Consider the following 15,956-nt stretch of genomic DNA (forward strand, 5'->3'; position numbering starts at 1 on the left):
AAAATTGTAGAATAAACATAAAATATATGATATGGGATAAAGGAGTTAATATTAGACAAATTGTCATCAAATTGAATCATATATATATATATTATATTGCACGCTAGAGTAAATAAGTTTTTTACATTACATTTAATTTCATTACAATGCCTTCACTTGAATTAGGGGAGACTCAAACCTCAAACCCCAGCAGGACAATGCCCCATGCACAAAAGCCAGCTCCATGAAAATATGCTTTATATTTGTTGGAATGGAAGATCTTCAGTGGCCTGCGAGAGAGCTCTAAGCCTGCTGAAAACTTCTGAGATTAAATGAAACACTGACTGCACCCCAGACATCCTAACCCTTTTACAAACCTTTTATACCCTTGTGGCTGAATAAGCATCAATCTCCACAAAAATCTAGTGGAACATCCTCTCAGAAGAGTGGAGTATATTATAACAGCAAATGGGGTCTAAATGTGAAATGGGGAAAGCACTTAAATCTTATAGGCCAATGTCCACAAACCTGTTTGTTTTATGTAATAACATCATAATTAGATACACTGTTAGGACTAAAAAGCTCATAAAATCCTGAAACTCTTTTTAGCTCTCTTATATACATTTAGCGTAATGTGGCATGAGCCTGAACCTTTCTTTCGCCTTGCTTGTCACTCCAGCAGCATTATAGACTACCTTTAAAATGAGTGTGAGCAGTGTCTCCGCACCACAACCCCTCCAGTGTGTCGATTAGACTGGACCTACCCGACCAGGCTACAACTACCGTTACTGTAAATCCTGCTACATACTCCTGCCCCGACTCGGGTAATTAATAAAAGCCCTATTACATGCCTGGTGCACGTTGTTTGCTATTTCAACACCCCATTTGTGCCACGATTACAGTCATTATCAGTCACCGCCATTAATTCAGCCACCAATGCCAGAACTGCATTCTAATAAATTGGGCTCTAAAAAAATTTTTTTTCCACCTTTCAAGGAGTTTGGAGCATTGGAGCCAGGCCAGGACGTGCCACTCCTGATTATGGTTTTCTTCTCCTGCCTCTGAAAAGGGGCTCTTTGAATAGTGACTGCTGCATCTTTGGAGATAGTTTGAAATTCCCCCCCTTCCATTTGATTATTCTCTTCCCCACCAAAATGAATCTTTATTAGGCTTAAATCCTAAATAAAATGAAATTAGCAGAGTGCAAAATATTGCTTTCTCTTTTTTCCCCCCTCACCATATTCCCTGGTGCCTCCATGCAAATTATAATGCTTATTTATGTAAATGAGGTGTCGTCTTTAATTAGTTTTGCTTGAAGGCATTAAAATACATGTATTCTCTCCCCAAAATTTATTTGTTTTGTTGCTCTCTCCAGTCAAGTTCAAAATGACTGATTATGCCAGCTAAAAAGCTTTATTAATTTCATACTTTTTGCCCCCCCCCCCCCCCACCACCACCACTCATTTCAGAGCATTATCTTCTCCACCCACGGTGTAAGTGCAGTGCTGGGTGTTATGTATGGAGTCAGGTAATGGAGATTTTCTCTCCTCAGGCTGTGGAGCGAGTCTAAATGTCTGCACAGACATTAAAACTGCTTACTGAAGTTCCAAAGAGAACCTTACACTTAACCTGTGCCTGGTTTCTGCCTATGCATCAGTCTATGGCAACATTTATACATACATTTATAGCATAGGCAACATTTTCTTTGAATGCTTCAATGCTTCTAATTTCTAGAAAATATTAACTGTCCACTACTCAATCATGCGATTATTCATCAGTCAAATGTACAGCAGCACTACAATATGCAGATACGAATCACGCAGATACAAATCTAAAGTCACAGTTAATGATCACATGAAGAAAAAACTCCCAGCGACCTCAGGGACAAGATTGTTGTTGCCAGTCAGGCTAGTTTCAGTTTTTCGGAGTCTCTGGATTTTCCGTGATTTTTGCATAAGCAACTGTTAGACTTTTTTCGACTCTTCAGCTTTTTTATTGCCTCAGATTCCTTTTCAAGGACGACGCACTGAAACCGTGTGCACTTCTGCTGTTCTGAAATGCTTTTCAAGAGTTATTTGGATGGTCAAAGCCTTCATTTTATCTTAAACCTCTCTTTTCAACAAGGTGTTTCATCGCTGAACTAAACTCACTAGATTTCTTTTGTTTGCTTGTTCTCTGAATCATTCTGGGTTAATAAAATCCCAAAGGTCTGAATATCAATCTGTCCATAAACATGCCACTGTTAAAGTCACAAGGCTAACATTTCTCCTTATTCTGATATTTGATGTGCACATTAATTGAAGCACTTGACCTGTATCCTCATGATTTTAATCACTGGACTGTTCTTACATGATTGACAGATTAAATAATTGCAGGGATGAACATGGGAACAGGCGTTTTAAAGTGGCCGGTGGGTAAATACATTTTAATAGATACCGGATTTTATGTCTTTAGAATCCGTGTTTCCTGTCTCTCTAACTACACAGACTTGGCAGAACGCAACTGCACAATGCACTCCGCCTCAGCGCCACCTTCCCAACTTAACAAAGTGCGTGCATAGTGTCATCAATCAAATGCTAATACCAATGTAAATTCAGACAGCCTGTCAGCTTTCACTGCTCTCGTCCGAACTGAAGTGCGATGCCCTCTTAAACGACTTTCAGGCGCCTTGTTGCCTTATTTTAATATTTGTTTAAAAGGATTTTCAGCGTTACAGTAAATCTCTCGCTCGACACCATTTTTATGCATTTACTGGTGATTTACAGCTGAACGCTGAGCGGCTATCCAACATCCAGCACGCCGCAGCTCGGAGTCACGGCCGAATGTGCAAGAGCCGACGCAGTCACCCAGAAATACACGCTGTTATACGCTGTACTTGGCCATGAGACATGAGAGGTGGAGGAAAAAACCCTATTTTATTATTGTTTACTATCACATCAATATTCAGTGTCCTCAACAGCCTGAAAGGGCTGAAATAGCATATTCGACAAAGTTAAGTCATCCTCATAATAAACACACACACACACACACACACACGTACGCACACACATATACGCCTCACTGTACCCCCTGCACAATGATTTATGAAAAGGAAGCTAAAGCCATTATAGCATTTTTATTATTATTGTTCTTTCAAGGCTAATGCAACAATAGATTTTTGCATGATTGATGCTACACACTAAACATTACAGGATTCCATTAACTTAGCAAAGAGAAGCTAAATGGCACGAGTTTGATTATTGTTGCACAGCTTTCTTGAATTTTTTTTTTTTTGTTGAATAAAACAAAAAGCATATCCATATCAATTTCCGGAATAAATCCGCGCTGCTTAGATCTCACTTCAAAGCCAGCAAAAATTCATCTGGCCGTCTACGCAACTGCTGGTAATTGAGCTGATCACATAAATCAGTTAGTCACTGGAAGCCACTTCTGAAAAAAAAAAGAAAAAGAAATAAAAAAACCTTCACAGCGGAAGCGTATTATGACAAAAATGGTCGTTTGTGGCGCGCTTACACTAAACCAAGTGACTTTGAAACTGTACGCACATGGCCCAGTACCGTGAGAGAGTAGAAAAAAATTAAGCCTCCATTTTGCAATGCTCCCCTTTTCCTATGCTCCAAAAATCTTTAAAAGTCTTTGCTCTTCTGTGGGAGGGAGTGTGGCAGCAATATGCTGGAACTTCAATCAGCATGGAGGAAATTCCACTTGTAATAAGAAGGAACTGGTTTTAATCGTAAGCTCTGCATCCGTGTGCCGTGGCCATGGGCCTGGACTCACACTGCCCCACGTATGACATCCATTTCTCTCCACGAACAAATCTGTGAGCAAAATGCTCCTGGCACAGGACTGCCTGCCTAATTGAGACCTTATGCGTGGCCCTCATGGGAATGGTAGCGGTTACGACCCGGATGAAAGACGCTCTATTGCCTCCCTCTTCTCTCTCTCTCTCTCTCTCTCTCTCTCTCTCTCTCTCTCTCTCTCTCTCTCTCTTTCTCTCTCTCTGTCGTTCTCCCTCTCCAGCGTGTGTCATATCCTTTGCTGGAAACGAATACAGAGCAACTCTCCTCACCCATGCTTTGTATTAAGCAACAGTTCCCAAACCTGCTCTTGGAGATCTTTTCCACACTTCAATACACCCTGACTACAGGAAATAGCTGTTAATTAGCTTGTTAGTTGGATTTGATCATGTAGGGCAGGTGTAGGTCAGGATCAGGGTTGGGAACTATCGATTTAAGGTATTCAGCTTCAACTGTATGTTTAACTCTACTAGTGTATTACGTCTGTGTCCCTTATTTTAATGCATTGCGATTGTAAAACAATATTGTTCTTCTGCAAACTGCAAAACGTGTTCTGTATTAAACTCAAAGTAAAAAATATTAAAAGGATCCACTTACAAACTAGCTTTTTTTAATTCTTTTTTTTTTTTTTTTTTTTGCATCAACAAAATCAAGTCACCCCTCTGCACGTTAGCTGCAAGACGTGTCAAACTTCACAAATCGGATTTGAACAAATGAAATAGAAGTTCTGGTTCTGACTAGGAGCAGGCAATATGAAAAAATACCCTCTTACAATTCTGATTTACAAAACATGATAGATGTCACGATATACATGCAAACCATTTGTATTTTTGAAAAGATTTACATTTGAAAATCATCGTATTATGTTACTATAGCAACACAATTTTTTTTACATCCTTCATGATTTTTTTTATGAATTATAAATGCCATTTTTACAGTTTATATCAAATCAACCGTTTCCAGTCAGTTTGTAAATTATACTATATTAAAATAAGTGCTTTTTTATTACACACAATAAAATCGAGAACTATATTGATCATGAATTAATTGAATATGTTTTGCATATGTTTATGCTTAAAACTTTCTTTTCGGCTTCTCCCGTTAGGGGTCGCCACAGCGGATCCTCCGCACGTTTGATTTGGCACATGTTTTACGCTGGATGCCCTTCCTAACGCAACCCTCCCCAATTTATCCGGGCTTGGGACCGGCACTAAGAGTGCTTAAGTGATCTAAAATTTGGTTCCTCTTACATTAATTAGCCACATTTTTATTTATCAAAAAAAGATTATGTAGTTTATATTTACATATACAATGCATCTTATCTTTTGCAAAATAGCTATATAATTCGATTCAATTCAAGTTTATTTCTAGTGTTTTTCACATGATCTGAAAGTGTCTATTCAGGACGTAAGAATTACAACATTTTTTTTTTTTATGTTTAAATTTATGTGCATTTATCCCTGATAAATACTGTCATAAAGATACAAATTTGCTCTGTTTCTGGGAAACCACACAGCCACCATCCTGAGGCCTGAAACTTTTTTCTGAAAAATTCAAGTTACATATTTGTTTTTTCATAAAAACCCATTTTTACATCATTTCACATTTCTCACGTTGAATGTATCAACACTGTTTTAGCTGTTACTATAAAACAATAAATTCAAATAAAAATTATGTGTACTTTCCTGTTTAACAAAATCATTGGTCAGAAACAAAACTCCTGAGAGTCTCTTTTGCCGCTGTTTGCTCTTTTACTTGTTGAATTGTTTGGGGAAAAGCTAAAAACAGATACATTTACACAAATGCATGCAGACTTTATTAGTGAATAGGACAACACTGACTCAGCTTTCGATAAAAAAAAAAAAAAAAAAGTCTACCACAAGAATAAAAATTGAAAAGGACAGGCATCCCATAATAATTTAGATTATCTACTTCTTTAAACTTGATTAAATTTCCTGACCAATGATTTGTTATTAAGACCATTATAATCTACATATTTTGTCAGTTTTGTCAGTTTCAGCTTAGACCCAGAAGAGTAGATAAAAAAACATGTGATTGCTACATGTTTTTCTCCGTTACATTGTACACACACCTTTATTAGCAATGTAATTGCTACCTCAGACACACCTTTATTTATCATTAAATGGCATTTGAGCTGCTCACGGTCTTCATTAACATTAAACTGAAGACTGAAGACATACTGTATTTTACTTCCTATTTCTTTTTGATCCAGGTTTAGTAACAACCGTTCATAAAAACATACTGCGTTATTATTTGACCCATTTTGTCAATTCATCTTTCTTTTTATTATTTTTTTTTGCTTCTATCAGGACCATGGTTAATTTTTTTCACATTTCAGACTTTTTCAACAAAAGACCGAAGGAAGGAAATGACTAAAACTTTGTCAGCAATGACATGAGGCATACTCAGTGCAGTGCAAACTGCTCATAACCTAAACGCTAGCAGCTAGTGACTACTAAGCTTTATGATTCATTCAGTAAAATATGTGTGCTTTGATAAAACACTGAGTGAACACAGAGAAAAATGTTTTGTGATCAAATCTAGACAAAGAGTTTTTTTTATGTAGGATGTAAATAATTCATGTCACAGTCATTCCAAAAAACAGGAAGAAAGCTAATCAGAGCAAACTACAGTTGGGTGCTATGTGGTATCGTGTCCGTTGAATTATATTAATCTTTTCTTAAACTGACATTATTTAGCACATTAATGCGATCAATTGATGAAAGTCAGTATTAATATGACAGAAGTAACAATAACAAAGTAACTACACTTTTTTTTAGCTGAATCATTTTTACAGGAAACTAAAGAGCAACAAATAACGAACACCTGCATTTATCCATTTCCAGATGATACAGAATTAAGCACACAATGACTAACATTAACCAACACCTTAATGCGGTTGTTAATTGCCACAATTCAAAATTGAGTGCCAATGTTTACACCCGGAGTTCAGTTGTCAATATTTAGAAACATTCTGTAATTCAAATTGTAAGAAATTAATATGAACTTGTTTTTTCATACATGGATTGAACAAACATTATTCAATACAGGCTGATTTTAATAACATTTTAAAACTATTCAATTAAACAAATGCTAAATTACCTAATAATATGTTAACGTTTGTTAATATGTTAATGTTAGTGAAGTTAGGGTTCCTTAAAAGATGCACAGAATGGCCTGCGATCGTGTAAAATAAAAGAGTAAGGGTGGTAAGTGGATTATTCTTATACAGCAGCAAAATCCTTAGTTTGTTATTTTTAAGTGTAGATAGTAGCAAAGTATTTTTACATTGTTACTGTACTTAAGTACACAAGTCTATCAGAGTATCATTTTAATTCAATTGTAGTTCCCATTCCACATTTAGTCCCCTTTTACGGGTATATATATACCTCCACTCTTCTGAGAAGATGTTCCACTAGATTTTGGAGTGTGCCTGTGGAGATTTGTATTCATTCAGCCACAAGAGTGTTAGTAAAGTCAGGTACTGATGTAGGTGAGGTGAAAAGGCCTGGGGTGCAGTTAGCATTCCAATTCATCCCAAAGGTGTTCAATCGGTTTGAGGTCAGAGGTCTACAGCAGTCAGATCTTTCACTCTAATTCATTTAAACCATATCTTCATGGAATGGGCATTCAAAGACATTTGGTGACAGTTTGAGAAAAAAACACATATAGTTGTTCCAATACGTTTGTCTACAGAGTGTACTTTTCTTTGTACTCCACTACATTTAAGAAAAAACATGCTGTTTCTAGATACAGTGAAGTGAATGCATAAATTGCATTAAATGAGAACCCGTCTAGGACTAAGATTTGTCAAAGTTTCAGCTTGTTTCAATTTATAAATAAACAACTCACCATCGTTTTTTAACTAGTCTTAGGTACATTTAATGGTTATGAAACATCCACAAGACAAGAATATTTAACACGGCCTATCATGTGACTGAGAAAATCCAAAACACAAACTCCTCTGTCCTGAAAAACTCTCCAATGTTAAAAACGTGGTGACTGGTACAAAGCATGGACACCAGGAACTCCTTCTGTAAATATTACACAAACGTCTCCTCCTAAGTGAAACCTTAACCACATCAAAGCAAGTATTTTTACTTTGTTTAACGAAACATTTATTGATTTAATCTGCTTATTATCATTTATAGATTACAAAGTGTTTAATAGGGATCTGGTCAAACACATTGAGAGCTAATTTTATAGAAAAAAACATATGTTATAGCCAATTAATAGAAAATAAATGAATCGAGAATTCACCCCACAGTGGTATGGTGTCAGAAATTCAGTACAGAATCTCAGTCTAGAAACCTTTAATGTGAAATGGTAGCAAAAATATAAGATCTAAAAATACATGTACTCTGAGATGAAAGAATTATGAAAAAAAGTGTGTGTTTCTGGTATTTTGGTCCTACATTATTTAAGACAATTTAGAATCATTCATATAAACCTGATGGCTGAGAGTTAGTAATTGTTTTTTTTATTCCCAAAAGGTGTCATTTTACAATTGAGAGATAACTAAATGGAAACCCTTTTGAAGTTAATGTGAAGCTGTTTTGCAAAGAAAAGTACATTTTTCTTTGTTTGTCCACATACTTACTGCCAGCTACACCCACAGTGTTTAGAAATAAGCAGCTAATGTCAAAATACTTCAGGGTAAGACATAATCCAACCTTTATAATGTGACATATATAATGTGTGCTATAGGTTAGAGAGTGCGAAATGGCGTGAGAAACGTTGCGTACATGCAAATGAGTGTGTGCCTGGCTGAATGAGTGTGTGCATGCGTGCAAACGTGTGTATTATCTCCCTCTTATGTACTGGCGATAGACTGGTGCTGACGGGCACGAAGCCAACTGATCTTTTGCCCAAAGTGTTGATTTGTGAGACTTGGTGTGCACAAAGCTGTTATTAACTGAAAACGTAAACTGGAAGCTATGCCTCACTATAACAAGATTCTGCAATAAAAATCATGTTTTAGGGCTTGATCATGTGCAGAGGTATAAGACATTAATGGGGTTGTTGAGGAAGATGGCACATTTCCATTTGACTTCTGGAAAAATAAATCTAAGCTAAACACCTGGTACACACCTATGGCTTTAGATTATTAACTAAAAGTGGCAGCTCAGGAGCCTCTGGCGTCTTGCATAGACATTGTGCTTACTTGTCAAAATGTCAAAAAGTCGAAATAAGAAATAGAGATAAAAAACATTTTGATGGGTCTGTGTATATTATGAAAGTGAAATCAGTTAGGATATACATTAAATAAAACACTATCATTTCTGAATTATTGAGAAAGAGACTCTGTGATGTCATCATAGTTGTGTCAACATACCTGACAATTCTTTGCCAAGAAAGGGATATTTTTTCCTTGCATAATCTTTAAGCCGGAAGCAATTATCATTTTGAATGTTTTCAGAAAAACTACTTAATTCAGGGAAGAATACTGAAGTGAAAATGCGAAGTGAACGAATAAATGTGAAATAAATACATTAACAAAACCTCTGTTTTCTGTTTTTTCTCTACTGCATGCATCTCTACTGCATGCTGTGTACACAATTACTGTCATAAGAGTGTGTGGTTTTAGATATGTTTAGAGCAGTGTGTGGTTACTGATGCATTTTTTCAGCACATTTTGAAACGCCTGTCAACAGCTTGAAAAAAATGAAAGCCAAACCTAAAGACTGAGGGCTTATTTCATGTGGGCTGCATGGTTGGGCAGCACTATTGGGTGTGAAATGTTATCTCTGAAGCCTCGTGTTTCAAAGGGCTGGAGGGCCTGTCTACCCTTGCCCACCATGCGGACACACAAGAAATGCTTTCTGTCCCAGAATTTCACAAAATGTCCAGTCGAATCCTCATCACTTGTTTGTGAGCGCTGTAGCCAATCAATCTAGGGGAGAAAATTAAATAAATGGACTCAGTTCAGGTCACATACAGAATGGCCCATGAAATCTGCCATGGGGTTATTTGGGATCGTTTTTTTTTTTTTTTCTATTTTATTATGGTAAACAAGATGTCTTTTAGATCACAGAAACAAGACAAACTGCCTGGTGGACAATGTGAAAGATGTAATTATTTCAATAAAAGTGTTCCTGAGTCAAACATTCAAATATTCCCCAGGTGCACAATAAAGTTGGAACGAATGCCAGGTTTTTCACAAACCTCCCCCAACCCCACCCTTCCTTTTTTTTCTTCGGTTATCCTGTTTTCTGTCTTCTTTTAGGTGTAAGCCTACAAGATCTGAATTGCCAATGTAATATACATATATGTGTGTGTGTGTATGTGTGTGTATATATATATATATATATATATATATATATATATATATATATATATATATATATATATATATATAAACATACATATATATATATATATATATATATATATATATATATATACACACACATACACACACAGACATAGTGATACTTCACATTTTATATAGTGTACTTTACATATATGAAAGTATCACTATATATATATATATATATATATATATATATATATATATATATATATATATATATATATATATATACACACACACACACACACAGTGATACTTTCATTTTAGACAAAGAGATGCTGAACGTGTTAAGCTTTCCATCATTTTGTGACGGCGACATGAAAACCAATAGAAATCAATCGACCGATCATATATCATTAAGTAGCTTCGAAGCACAATAGTGTGTCAAGCTTGTTCCAAGAGAAAGGAAGCAGGAAAGAAAAATCCCAAATAACCACATGCCTTTTATCTTTTCAGAAATCACCGGTCTCTTTGCCTTACCTCAGATTTTATTCCCTAAATGTGCCCCCGTTCATCTTCACAACATGAGACGCAATCTGATCCGCACACAGAGGCCTAGAACGGAGCAGAAAAGTGAACTCCGGGCTAAACTTTAAAAGGAAAGGAAAATCAACCTCCTTTGATGTTGGAATAGAAACAAAACACTGTAGGACATGTTCTGAAAGTGGGTTGAACATAAATTTCCGCAGAGAGAGATAACTCTCACATTCAACTTTGTCTTCCACATTCCTCGTACAAGAATTTTTTTTCTTGATTCTTCTCTACTAGCAACTGTCTCTTATTTAATTTGAGTTTGTGAGAGCCGACGTGGCATCAACAATGAACATGTTTACTCGCTGCAGCAACTGGCTGAAACAAGCAGGCTGTATGCACTTTTTGTCCTTTTAGAATTTTTTTCACTCTTGACACATAAAAGGGATGAGACGATTTATCATGAAAACACCCAATGCTTGGTTTTGCAGATTAAAAAAAGCATCGCTCCGGCATTGTGCAAGCCACAAGTATTCGAATGTTGTAAAAAAATAAAAAATAAAATAAAGCACGCATGTCGAGGCCAGCGAGAGAGAAGTGAGCCGATTCTGGCATGGCCTGTAAAAAGTCATAAAAATATTTTCCTTTTTATTTATCGTCGCCCGTAATTCATCGCCAGGAAAAGCTAATCAATAGCACCTTAATGAAAACTGGAGCCATATTTTATTTTGCTGCAGAGAAGGCCCGGATCAGCATTTGTCGCCTTGTTGTGTGCTGGATTTGGCCCCTCGGGCTGCGAAACAGATGTGCATCACACCCGAGGACACCTTAAATATTTGCTCCCTTCAATCCGGGACTGGATTATCAACAAAAGCAAAAGCTGGAAGTCAGATTTCTTATAGAGAGGCGTGCAATCGAAAATAAATAAATAAAAAAGCGATAAAAAGCGCATCTATATTTCATCATTTCAGTTCTTATCCCGCTGCCAAATGGCTTCATATGGCAGAGTGAGGCTTGCAATGATAAGTTATGACTTCTACTCTATAACATATTCCACCTACATCAGAGCAATGGCTGGTCCACAAAGTCCAAAAATAAAGATATATAGCTGCTTCTGTTGTGCAGCGTAACCATGCACACTATCAACAGCAACTGTATTAACACAGAAGTTAGCCTTATCTTATACATATATTGTACATATTATACAATACATATATCATGACCACAATTTGTTGTATAATTCTCAGAATGAACAGCTAACACCACCACCATGTGTGTGCTTCATTGAACAGAATGTTTCGAATTCGCTGGGATGGAATGGTATGAATTTCATATGAGGAGGATGTCATGTTAATTGTTTCCAGTTGCACTTCAGCTTCCAATAGATATTACAACGCGCGAGAATTACGCTGAGAAAGGTCATTTTTCTGTGAACCAAAAGTCATTTCCAACAAACTGCTCTTGACCTTCTCGCAACTTTCCACTCAATTAATCAAACCATAACTTTTCATATTAGATCGCCTCATATCTTCTTGTCAAACCGAATGAGAGAGCAAATTCCTTTTTTTCCCCGCCACGTGTCAAAAAGATGGCAAAGGCTGCGTCAGAAAAAAAGGCGAAAGTCTCCACAAAAAAGGCGCTCTCATCTGATTCGGAGGCACAGCGACAACAGTTATTCATCAAAGAGGAAACTAATAACTCAAAGGTCAAGTCATAAAAAGACAATATCAGCCTTCCCTCTGATGCACTGTGCATGAGTCACATTATGTCAAAGCAAAAGAGAGCTCTTTAACCGCCAGGGCTGAGATAACTGAAAAAGCTTAGCCAAGAAAAGAACACAGCCTCTGTTCCACTGTACTCGATCACAGCACAAATACCACCATGAATACTCGACCTCGTGCCTCGAGTTCATACTATAAACACAGTGCTTTCAGCTATAATGTGTCCTTAGTTTGTATTACTTTCTATCAAATTTTATTCTAATTCTTCGACAAATATGAAAAAACACAAAAGGCTTTCTCAAGCTTGACTGCCCAATGACAATAACCAACACCACAACTATAACAAGGAATCAGAGCTTAAACTCAGATTAAACCTGACTGAAATCTTTGAAAACCTGAAAACTGTATTACAGTGAAGCTTTCCTTTCAAAGATTTTAAATCTTCTGCAGAAATGAGAAAGGCAGTAATCACTGGGATTTTCTGAATACTAGCGCAAATAATTCATTAATTCTTTTTCAGTAACCACTTTACCCTGGTTGGGGGTCGCCAGAGATAGAGGCTATCCCAGGGAAACTGCTTATATGATGGGAATAAATTATTGATGAACGGCCAGTAGATCACAGGGTGTGATGAACATTCTCATCACAGTAGATAGATTGATGATTCTGAGTGTAATTTAGACAAGGTGCAAATCACCAATCCACTTACTGGCATATTTTCTGGAAACTGTTAGAAACCAGAAAACACCCCCCTCACACACACATAGAGAACATACAGAATTTCTAGATTCAACTCAAGATAATTTGAGTAATGTGTTACACTATTGCAATATTTCAGAGCTGTATTATTTATTAAATACATTTTTAAAGCAAATCTAAATTCAAATATAAAATCTGACTGTCTTTTGTTTGATGGACTGTGGGTTGTGTGAACATGTCAAAAGCAACACTGACAAAGTGGTAAAAAAATTAGTCAGAGAATGAACATTAGAAGGGAATTGGTGAAAAAGCAAAAAAAGAGACCGCTCAAAAGAAGTCTGACTGATTACTGAGTGAATTTTGACTTCAGACTACAAGGCAAAGGAAGTGGTAGCTCAGTGGGTAAAATGATGGACTGCTCACCAAAAGGTCATGAGTTCAAACCCCAGCACTGCGAAGTTGTTGCCCTTGAACAAGCCCCTCTACTTGTATAAATAAGATAATTTTAGTCGCCTCCTGCCAAATACCATAAATGTAAACTTCTTTTGACACCAGTCAAAGGATCTCTGGTGGATGATTTAGTGAGATTATAAGTAATGATAAATGTGGGAGATCATTTGGAACATGAGGAGAGCCACTAAAATATGCTTTGTGACTTGCACACCCAATGAAAGAGCTAAATTTGGCATAACCAAAAACCAACATGGCTCAATGGTCAAGTGGGTAGCATTGCCACCTCACAGCTCTAGATTTCCCAGTTCCTGAACTTTCACATGTTCTCAGTTTTCACATGATCTCTTGGTTATCTGTTTTCCACCCATATCCTCAACCAAAATGTGTTGGTGAACTGCCAAACTTCAAATAAATTGCCCCTGGGTGTGAATGAGACTGTGCATGGTGACCTGTGATGGACCGGCGTATCATCAAGACCAAGTGTTTCCGGGTCCACGGCATACCTGACTAGGATAAAAAGTTCTTTGGAGTAAATGAAAAAACAAAGTATTTGGGAAGAGATTAAAATTGCAACGGGGAGTTTTTTTTGTAATTCAGGTTTTTACTCATATGTGGGTTAAAAAAGTTTTTTTAGCATTTTCATTTCCTTTATGTAAATCCAAAGCTATATGACAAGTGTAGGGCATTGATACAGAGCGGGCACAGAGAACTGTCTGCCAGTGAAGTGTTATTTGCATGGATTTGCATGATCCAGTTGCAGTGAGGTAAGAGACGCAATGACAATCTAACTGCACTGTGATGCTACAGGAGCTGACATTGGATGTCAATCGCATGCCAAGCACACACACGCATATACCAGCAATAACCAGTCTCACACTGGCCCAGGGAGTGGTGAACTCATCAGATGGAGACAAGTAAAATGATAGATTTTTATATGAATAAACAGATGTCTGTGTATATGTATATAAAAGCAGCTTGTAAAAATGTCAGTTAATTATCAACTGGGTTTACAAGTGAAATGTACCAAAGAAATCGTAAAACACAAATGACTGGAGAACAAACCTTGCTTATCTAGCTGTTTCGGGTTATTCGCGACAGTTTTGAAAGAATGATTCCACCAGCTGTTAAACTAATCATTTGTGGTTTAAACCCATTTTGCCACCATTATCCATTATCCATTGTAATCAGCTTCTGTAGTACTTGAACATGCTATTGCAGTCCATTGTAGGAACATTAAAAAGTCTTAAAAATAACACTATGACCTCAGGAATACTCCCACTTTAGCCCAAAGAAGGAGCATTTGATGGTCATTATACAATAAACAATTGAAGAGGAATACAGTCAGCGAGTGATTCCTTCTCTCTCCTTCGTTCTCACAGTCTCAGCTCTGGAGGCAGTCTGTGTTTACGCTCATCCCCCAGGCCATTTGTTTGTAGCACTTCCTTGCCCCAGAGCAGCATGCATAATGCAGGAATGAAAATGTTAACAGTGGCAAATAAAATCGGCAAGGTGCCCCCACAAATCAGGCCGGTTTAGGAGCACGTTTAATCATCCATCCGTTGGGGAGGTGCTGCAATTTATTGTGGCATTTCCAAGAAGATCAGGACCCCATTTTTCCAATTCTTTTTTTCCATCCCCTAGCCGTTCTGCTCCGCCGTCTTTTCTTATAAGAATGTGATGGGAAAGATCTTTCTTGATCATAGAGAGATGGATACTTGGATATGTATTTCATTCACTCAAATATGTTTTTTAAAGAAAAAGGATAACCCCTTGTGTATCACATACAGTGTACAGTATATCCCTGGAAGCTGGGGTCAGAGAGCAGGGTCAGTCATGATACAGCATACCTGAAGCAGAGAAGGTCAAAGCGGTGTTCAATGACCGAGCATAAGCATTTGTGGCTCTTGAAGCCCTGATCAATAACCCAGAGTCTTTAACCACTGTACTGACACTGCCCCAGCTGTGCTTTGATTATAATTTGTTTTGAATAATGTACTCCAAATGCTGGACATTCCAAAATACTCATCGCTGTTACAAAGAGCAAGTGCAGAGACAAAAAAAGTTGCAAGGCATATGGCAGAGGGATGATAAAAATAAAAAAAAATTTTAAACAATGTGCACAGCACACGAGTGACCACAGAAATACCAACACAGAGCTCCTCATATTTAACCCTGCTAATCAGGACCTGAGGGGGAGTTTGGGGAGAACGAGATATGCCAGTCAGGCTCTAACTAGATTGAAGACCACTTTGCCATTCAAAAGAGGAGGACTGGCAACTGTCTGTGGGTCTGCACGTGGCGCTCCTCATAGCGATGCTATCGCCACTGCCTTTCAGCGCTTCCTGTGGAACAGACAGTGTAATCAAATAAGGCAGGGCGAGAGCTGCCCAAGCTTTTAGCCCAAAAGCCCCCCTCACATCCAGCCACTGTTAAAGCCACTCTGCCTACCCTTCTTCTCCTTCTCCTTCACGTTCAAGTTTTATTTTCTTCCCTCGAGGTGCA

The 15,956-nt window shown here is 37.5% G+C and overlaps 1 protein-coding gene and 1 long non-coding RNA gene across 4 annotated transcripts in view; both read right to left on the reverse strand.

The window, feature by feature from the left end:
* The window catches only part of casz1 (castor zinc finger 1), a 203,129-nt gene that overhangs the window by 169,247 nt on the left and 17,926 nt on the right, over positions 1-15,956 (reverse strand). The window lies entirely within an intron of this gene.
* On the reverse strand, positions 8,268-14,500 carry LOC310741909. Its single transcript, XR_014538096.1, has 2 exons — positions 10,591-14,500; positions 8,268-9,690 (listed from the first exon to the last, which is right to left on the reverse strand). It is a non-coding gene; the product is annotated as an uncharacterized lncRNA (long non-coding RNA).

The sequence above is a fragment of the Silurus aristotelis genome (assembly GCF_946808225.1).
Source record: "Silurus aristotelis genome assembly, chromosome: 19".
Classification (NCBI taxonomy): domain Eukaryota; kingdom Metazoa; phylum Chordata; class Actinopteri; order Siluriformes; family Siluridae; genus Silurus; species Silurus aristotelis.